Below are 9,088 nucleotides of genomic sequence, written 5' to 3' on the forward strand. Positions count from 1 at the left end.
TCCCAGGTCTCCCGGGTCCTTCCGACCGTGCCCGAGAGCTGGTCCCCTCCCCCCCCCCCCCCGCCTTGCACCTGGGCCCTGTCCCACGGGGAGGGAGGATGAGGGCCCCGATCTCTGATATCTTCTCGCCCTCCCTGATAAAGTGGCAGGGAACAGGGCAGCTGGGGAGATAAGCCAGGCCTCAACCCCTTGGCCATGAAGTGCCAGCCTGAGCCTGAGGGTCAGCTGGGGCCTGAGGGTCAGCTGGGAGCCTGCTCGCCCACAGCCACGGGTACCTGCACCCGGGCCGCAGTCCTTGTTTGCTGACCGGGCAGTGGGGGAGCCAGGACTCGGAGCGGCCAGATCAGCTGGAGCCTCGTGTGGGGCGTCCCCTTCTCCCACGCTCCTGAGGGCCAGCTCTTCTGTTCCTGGGACAGAGTACGCTGGGACTCTCTGCCCCCGTCCAGTTCCTGTACCCGCTGGCTTCTCACCACACTGGCTCTGTCCAGGGCTGCCCCTCCCCTGCGCAAGGCACATCCCGCTCTGGGGTACAGCCCCCTGAAGGGGGCTTCGAGGCCCCACTCCTCCCGGCCTCGGCGGTCTTGCGGGAGTCAGGCCACAGCGACCGCAGCTGGGGCAGGAACTCGACTCTCGCCAGTGTTTCCCTCCACCCCCACCACCACAGGGCCCAGGATCGCGGTTGCCCTTGATGGGAACTGTAACCAGATGTCATCTGAATAGAGAGCGTGGTGGTGGGAACCGGGGCCGGACCCCTGTGGGGACTGCACAGTATACAGGAGAAACCGGAACTCACAAAGGGGAATTCGCTCGGGCTCTGGATGCTGATCTCATGGTAGAAACATCTAACACAAATCCGCCCTAATCCACAGGGGGCCCCCGACGGATACCCAGCACCATCTGGGGGCCCTGCTCTGTGTCAGGGGCTCAGGCTCGGACACTGACAACAGCCAAGGTGGCCCTTTCTGGTTTCCATCTGTTCCCTCTGCCTCCCTATCCCACCCCCTACCTGTCCTACCCTCTATGGCTGGGGCAGAGTGACCCCATTAGATTTACCCCCCACTCTCTGCCGAGCCTAGCTCTGAGAAGACAGTAAAACACTGAATTCACCCTCAACAGACGTTGAACCTCATGAAGACTGTTTCTCTCCACTCCAGCAGCCTTGCCTGACCTCCAGGCCCCAGATAAGACCCTCTTTCTCCCCAAAGCTTCCTCTGGCTTCTTTTTCAAGTATCTACCCCTTCTCTGAATGCTCACCCCTTGCCTTATTCATCTGGCCCAGGTACTGTGCTGTGCCCTGGGATGATGCCCAAGTCACGCCAGTCCCTGATCTCAGGGAGCTCACGGTCTGGTGTGAAAAACACAAGTAACCAACCAACATGTCGGTTCTCCAAGAGGTCTTACGAGAAGCTGTCACCAAGACCAGGGTGGAAGGGCAAAAGTCTCACTGGCTTGCTTTCCTCACTGCAGGAGACCCGAGCAGTGTTTTTCCTCTGACGTGCGTGAGAGGCACCAGTAAGGCCATGGACTCTGCACTGTTGGCCTGTCCAGGAGGGTCCAGGGAAGACTTTCCCAAGAAGGTGACATTTGACCTGGGTCTTAATGACAGGATTTTGCTAGGCTGAGAAAGGAAGCGGTGTTCGTTACACTATTCGGTGCTGAAACACAAACTCACATTTACTCCTCCTTAATGTATGTCTCCCAGCGAGACTAGAAGCTTCCTCAGACCAGGAACTGTTTCTTAGCCATCTCTCCTACTCCCCCTCATCTCTCAGTGCCCTGTAACATTCTCAAGCTTTCAAATCTGTCCCCCAGCAGGAAAAAAGGTTTCGTAGAGCCTGTCTTCAGTTTGCATCATGAAAACAATATTTCTTTTTGTATTTCTAACTCTAAAGCTGTCCTATAATTTGACTCTGTTTCACTGTTTCACGCACATTACACATGTTGGGGGGGGGGGGGTGTTGGCTAATTCTTGAGCCTTCTGTGAATTCCTTCCAGAAAAGACAAACCCATTGCCGAAAGGAGGAGGGGTGGGGGAAGGGCCCTGCCCTGCCAAGTGGGCCTCTTGAAGCCTCCAGCCAGCCATCTAAGGTGTCCAAGAGTCATGTAATCTATTTTCTTGCAAGGTTGGAAAAGATTAATTCAATGCCGCAAGCTAAAATGAGGGCCAGCACTGGCAGGAATCTGGAAACACAATGGGAGAGGACTTTGGGTCTCAGGTGGAGGCTAGGCCTAATTCCCTGGGCCCCTCCAAAGCACCTCAGGGTGCTGAAAATTGCCTTTTGGTAAAAACCAATTTGCTAGAACGAAACCTGGGGCAGAGGGCCACAGTACTGCCTTTCCACAGTGGCTTGCTTCACATTGGTCCAAAGCAAGAGCCAAGATGAAGGCCATCGAGACCTATTAGTATGAGAAAGAAGCCACCAGCCTGCTATGCAGATTCTTGGACAAGTCACAGGGCTGAGGCCTGAACGCAAACAGAGGAAGGACAGCTGAAGCCACGTGGAGTAGAGTCCAGTGTCCCTCCCTTCTTCCACAGGCCCCACATCAGGCTCTGTGCTGATGGCTCAGAACCTGGAGCCTGCTTCGGATTCTGTGTCTCTGTCTCTCTCTGCCCCTCCCCTGATCATGCTCTCTCTCCCTCCCTCTCTCGCTCTCTCTCTCTCTCTCTCTCTCAAAAATAAACATTAAAAAAAAAGACAATTGAGGAACCCCATTGTCTTTTGCAAGTGATTGGTCTGGAGTAGGCATGTGACTCCGTTGGGCCAATAAGAGGTGAAAGGAAGCCAGCAAGGAAGCTTCTAGAAAATGTTTCTCCACTCTTGAGAAGGAGACACCTTTCTCTGGATATTATCAAGTCTGTTGCCCCACCTTTGGACTATATAATATGAAAGGATATACATTTCCTCCATATTAACTGTAAAAAGCACCGTTGTTTATTGTTTGTTGCTAACTGATGCATCTACTAAGCTTTTATTTTTTTTATTTTTTTAATTTTAAAAAAAATTTTTTTTAATGCTTATTTATTTTTAATTTTTTTTTCAACGTTTATTTATTTTTCGGACAGAGAGAGACAGAGAGAGACAGAGAGAGAGCATGAACAGGGGAGGGGCAGAGAGAGAGGGAGACACAGAATCGGAAACAGGCTCCAGGCTCTGAGCCATCAGCCCAGAGCCTGACGCGGGGCTCGAACTCACGGACCGCGAGATCGTGACCTGGCCGAAGTCGGACGCCCAATCGACTGCGCCACCCAGGCGCCCCAATGCTTATTTATTTTTGAGACAGAGAGAGACAGAGCATGAACGGGGGAGGGTCAGAGAGAGGGAGACACAGAATCCGAAACAGGCTCCAGGCTCCGAGCTGTCAGCACAGAGCCCGATGTGAGGCTCGAATTCATGGACTGCGAGATTGTGACCTGAGCCGAAGTCGGCCGCTCAACCGACTGAGCCACCCAGGCGCCCCTCTACTAAGCTTTTAAAGTGCTTGTGTTGTCAGAAGACAATGCAATTTTAGCTTAGGGGAGCCTTTATGTGAAATGGGAAAAGGCATTAGTCTCCCTCTGGGCAGACATAGTCCCTCATCCTCTCAGCAGAATGTTTTTGTGCAGTGTACAAACTGGACAACTATCCATGGCAACCCTGTTGCCAGAGAGTGCCCAAGCATGATAAACAGAGGCTCTAAGACAATGCTTAAAGATCCCCAAACTAAAACCTAGAAAATGGGTTGTTATAAAGGCAGGAGAATCAGTTCCCCATGTCCATATTGGAGATCAAAGGAGACAGTGGACAAGAGGGATCCTCGCAGAGAGCACAAATGGGCACAGTCAAAATGACTGGATGCAGGAGCTGGATGAGACTTCAGCTGTCTCCCTTCGGCACGTGTGTTTCAGGCTGTATGTGGTACACTCGTGCGAATGGGAAGAAGTCTATGAGAATTTGAGGCAGCTAAGCGGTGGACTGTAATGAACACATCTCATTTTCCCTGCCCGGCGTCCTCCTCCTTCCGAAGGACCACCCCTCCCGACTCTAACTAAGACCAGGTGATTCAGGCGGTTCTAGCCACCCCACCCCCACCCCCGCTCTTGGAAGAACCAATTAGTTCCATTTCCCCCCCCTCCTCAAGCTTTATCAAGGAGGCTTTCTATCACACGTACCCAAAAAACAAAACCAACCAACAAAAAACACAGCCTCTGACTTCCGAAAAGAGCAAAACACAAGAGAGGGAATGCCTTCCAAAAGTAAATCGCCACAAACCTATTATATGATTGGGGAGATCACGTGCACATCCCTCAGCCTCAGTTTCCTCATCAACGTATTGAGAGAGTAGGACAGAATGATCGCCTTGGTCTCTTCTAGTGGTAACGCGTTATGATTCTAGGACATTTGTATTCTGTACCCCCGAACGAATCACAGCCGTGATGACAGGTCTGGGTAGGGGAGAGATTGGCTCTCCAGGTTTGTGAACAGATCAGAGCAGAGCCACAGGGGTCCTGGGGCCTGTGATGGATGAGTGTTCCCAGGACAGTGCGGGTGGAGAGGGGCCACGTCTTGCGGAGGCTGCAGGGGGGGGGCCGCAGGGGGAGGCTGCGTGTCTCAGGGGCTTCATGGAAGGCTGGGAGGACGAGGCCCTGGTGGCAGCCTCCTTGAGTTTCGCTTTCCTAACGGAGCGCCCAGTAGGACCTATTTGTTTGCTTTGAAGCTGCAGAACTCCCACTTTCAAGTGGCTAGCGTGTGTCTCCAAAAGGGAGGCAGAATCTGCATCAGAAAGACAGAAACACTCAATGGGTTTTTAGGAAGCGTCAAGTCAGAAGCGAAATCTCAGAACAGAGATGTGGAAGAGAGAAGACCTAAGCAGGAATGTCCCATAATGTAAAAAAAAAAAAAAAAAGAAAAGAAAAGAAAAAGAAAAAGAAAAAGGAAAGAAAAGAAAAAGAAAAAGAAAAGAAAAAGAAAAAGAAAAAGAAAAAGAAAAAGAAAAAGAAAAAGAAAAAAAAAAGAAAACGGGGGAGGGGAGGGGCAACGTGGGAACCGGGTCAAGAGGGTGGAGGAGAAGGAGGGGCTGTCTCACAAAGGGACACGAACCAGCTCCAAAGCCAGTGTCCAGTTGAAGGGTTTTACTTTCCACATTGTATTTCCCTTCTGTATGCCCAGGTCAAATTTTGTGAAATGTTACCCTGCGTTCTTAACTGTGCTTTGGGGACTTGATGGGGGGAGGGCAGGAGGGCAGATGGGGAGCCACAGAGTTTGGCCAAGACAGCAAGAGGTGAATGAGGAGCAAGCCGGACCAACGGATTTGCGAACACGTCGTCGTTGCCAAGGACTGTCCCACATACTTGGGGAAGGAGAACATTGGAAGGCGGAACAGGCTAAAGTTGTCCTTCGGGACACCGACCCCCTCCCCCCCATCCCCAGAAGAACATGACTTGCCCCCCCAAGCTCAAGATGTGGCCTGACTTCACCCGTGTGTGGAGCACTGACAGGCTGACGTTCCCTGGATTCTCTCAGCCTGTAGCAAGTGGCTGTTTGGGCCTTCTTAGTTTTCTGAAAAAGCTTTTTTTTTTTTTTTTTTTTAAATTTAATTTTATGATTTCAGTAAAGTCATTTTCTCTCTGGGCCGGTCGGGGGCGGTCAGAGGGGAGATGGCGGAGGGCGGGGAGTGGGGGTGGGGAGAGCTAAGGGCTCCTCACTGGACTCCCTGGACCGCGGCCACTCGGCCATCGCTCTCCACCTCTGCCACCCGCCTGCCCTCACACAGGACTCTTTCAGGTTCCAAACTGCCTGCCTGGTTTGTTTTTTTAAGAAAGCAATAACCACAGCACATTCACTGTGGTTCTTTATAGCTTTCCATATGTATAATCACTCTTTCTCTCTTCAGTTTTTCCAGTGTTTTTTTCTTTTAAATAAATGCTCATAAATTTTACTGGTGAGAAGGATGAAAAAACATAACCTAAAAAGAGCAGTTTGTTGGAAGGGGGGGTGGGCAAAAAAAAAACAACAACCAATCAGGCAGCATGTAGAAAAACTGAACTCCTGTTTGGCATTATATACCCCAGAAATGAAAAACAAAAATATTCAGATTTTATGAAAAAGAGATTATTCTGTAATATCTCTAAAACTCACAGGTTTAAGTATTGAGCTTTCACTTGATAAACTCCTCCAACCGTCACGTCCCTGGGCTTGCTGAGGAGACCCCCTCGGTCATAGGAAGAAGAGGCCTCGCTTTAGTCTTCTCCCAGATGTTAGGTTCGTGCAGGGCCTCGCGAGTCCAGAGACCCCCAGCCTTCATAACTGTAAGATGAGGGGGTTGGGCCAGAAGCCTTGAAAGGGCCCTGGAAAGTTCTGTGGCTTAATCATTTAGTCAGTCACTTGATTACCTAGAGCAAAGAAACTGATTCAGAGACCCTTCTGAGAAGCAGCAGCCGACTGCTGGCTGTCTTTCCAATATCCATTCTCCCCTTTCTCCTTCCCAGCAGAACTCTAATTTCACTGGGGGGCAGCAATGTGCTCAGCTATAAAGTGATTTCCCAGCCTCCCTTGCAGCTGAGCATGGCCACCGACACAGTCCCAGCCAATAAAGTGTAAGTTGAAGCCCGTGGATCGCCCAACTCAGCCGCTGGCTCACGTTTGTTGCCCTTGCCCCCTCATCCTGCCTGGAATTCAGTCACGTGATGGAGGTAGACTGGAGGTCAAAATGATGGCCGAGTGACAAAACAGAACAGTCCAGAAAGGTCTGGGTCCCCAGCGCGCCAAGGAGTCAGGTTCAGTCAGGCGGGCTGGTCTACCCACCTCAGGCAGCTTATTACATGAAAAAAAATAATAAAACCCCGATCTGCTAAAGCCATTCTGTCACCTAATGCTAAACCTAGTTCTAATCCGTACGAGGACGAGGACGAGAAGCACTCTTTTGACAAATACCGAGTACCCACTGTGCACCTGACAGGAACTGAGGGTGAATAACCCGAACGTGGTCCCTACCCTTACAGAGCAGTCAAACTAGTGGCAGAGACAAAGCACCAAAGAAGTCAGTTACCATCACTGTAATCGAGGAAGTACGTAAGGCCTCGGCAGAGAGAACAGACCTACTTCTCATGGATGGTCCTAGAAGGACTAAGTGAGGAAATTATACTGAAGGGGAAAATTTAAGGAGTGGGTCATTTGGAGGGAGAGTGAGAGGAGAGAATGTTCCAGAGGAGGAGGAGGAGCACAGGCAAGGGCTTCCAGTTGGGAAGGAGCCGAAGGAGCTGTGAGGAGGTCAGAGGGCTTGGGGCTGATGACCAAGGTGTTCAGGCAAAGCGGGAGAGGTGTGCAGGGCCAGCCACGCGGCACCTTGGGCGGGGGCGGGGGGGGGGTGTTAAATCACTGAAGGGTTTGAAAGAGAAAGTTGCCTTTCAAGAAGACCGCCATCTGTGAAGCAGCTTCAGCCCCAACTCTTGTGAGCCTGTTGGCCTCGCAGAGGTCTTTCCAACATGGCTGTGAGAACAAGCTCCTGGCCCCTGGTCCCGAGGGGCTCTGGGCAAGACTCAGGTCCCAGGCCTGCCTCTCAGTCGCTGGGCGCCCTTTGCCTATTATCCTCATCCTGAGCCTCTTGATTTGAAAAGAAAAACAGTGAGAGTCTTACTTCTCGGAGCCGTGAGGAGCCAATGTGTTGAAACCTGTCATGCGCTTGGAACCATGAATGGCACACGGTACGTGCTGGAAACGGTTATTATTTTCACTGTTGTTACTGAGAAGCTCATCAGGGTCCAGACCCTCCTGCCTCTAGGGCCATGCCTCTCCAGCATGGCATTGGCATCACCTGGTCCCAGGCCCAGAGGTTCTTTCTGATTCAGGAGGTCTTGGGTGGCCCGAGACTTTGTATTTCCAGCAAGCTCCCACGTGATGCTGAGGCCTGTGGTCTGCAGACCAGGGCTAGGCTAAGGCAGTCCCTTGGCAATACTCTGGCAAAGGATGACCAGCGTCCCGCCGTTGTAACCACCCTCGGCCCTAACAGATAATGGCAAAAGGTGGGAGACCCAAGGCCCCAACTCCCCCAGGGAAACTCAAATGTGTTCTTCTGGGAGACAGGAAAGCAGGTGGTTCTCAGCCTTTAAGGGACCTCAGAACTCCTGAGGCAGATGGTAAAAATACACATTTGGGGGGGGGGTACACCCCAGAGATTGTTTCATTCTGGGAATGAAACCCGAATATCTTCACATTAAATTACTCCCCACGGATTCTGCTGCCAATGTGGCCACAGGTCACACTTGGACAAATGGAGACATAGTGGTTTTGGAGTTAGACAAAGCCGAGTTCAAAACCCCTTTGACAACTTCCCATTCATGTGATCTTGTGTGGCCTTTAAAATCTCTCTGAATCGGGGCACCTGGGTGGCTCAGTCAGTTAAGCATTCAACTCTTGATTTCACTCAGGTCATTATCTCATGGTTCGTGGGGTTGACCCCTGCATTGGGTTCTGCGCTGACAGCATGGAGATTGCTTGGGATTCTCTCTCTCTCTCTCTCTCTGCCTGCCCCTCTCCTACTCATGCACATTCTCTCTCTTTATAATAAATAAATAAACATTAAAAAACCTGTCCAAATAATCATCATACTTTCCTTATCTGAAATACAAGCGTATTAATACTGATAATATCAGGGCACCTGGGTGGCTCAGTCGGTTAAGTGTCCGACTTGAGCTCGGGTCATGATCTCACAGTCTGTGGGTTCGAGCCCCACGTCAGGCTCTGTGCTGACAGCTCGGAGCCTGGAGCCTGCTTCAGATTCTGTCTCCCTCTCTCTCTGCCCCTCCCCTGCTCATGCTCTGTCTCTCTCTCTCAAAAATAAATAAAAACATTAAGAAAAAAATTTTTTTAAACACTGATAATATCCTCCCCAAGAGGCTGAAATTCAAATATTTGCACAGAGGGTACAAAAGTTATAATCACGCACTCCGGTGTATAAAGGTATAACTTGCTTTATTTATCTGTAGCTTATACTAATTTAGCCCATGGCCTCATATTCCCGCCAATAGCAGAAAACTTTAGCTTGGAAATTCTACCTCGCTCAAATCACTTCCAGCTTTAAAAAAAAATCTGTCTCCTGGGAGAAACCACAG

The sequence above is a fragment of the Puma concolor genome, chromosome A2 (genome assembly GCF_028749965.1).
Source record: "Puma concolor isolate L17-30 chromosome A2, mPumCon1.1.hap2, whole genome shotgun sequence".
NCBI lineage: Eukaryota > Metazoa > Chordata > Mammalia > Carnivora > Felidae > Puma > Puma concolor.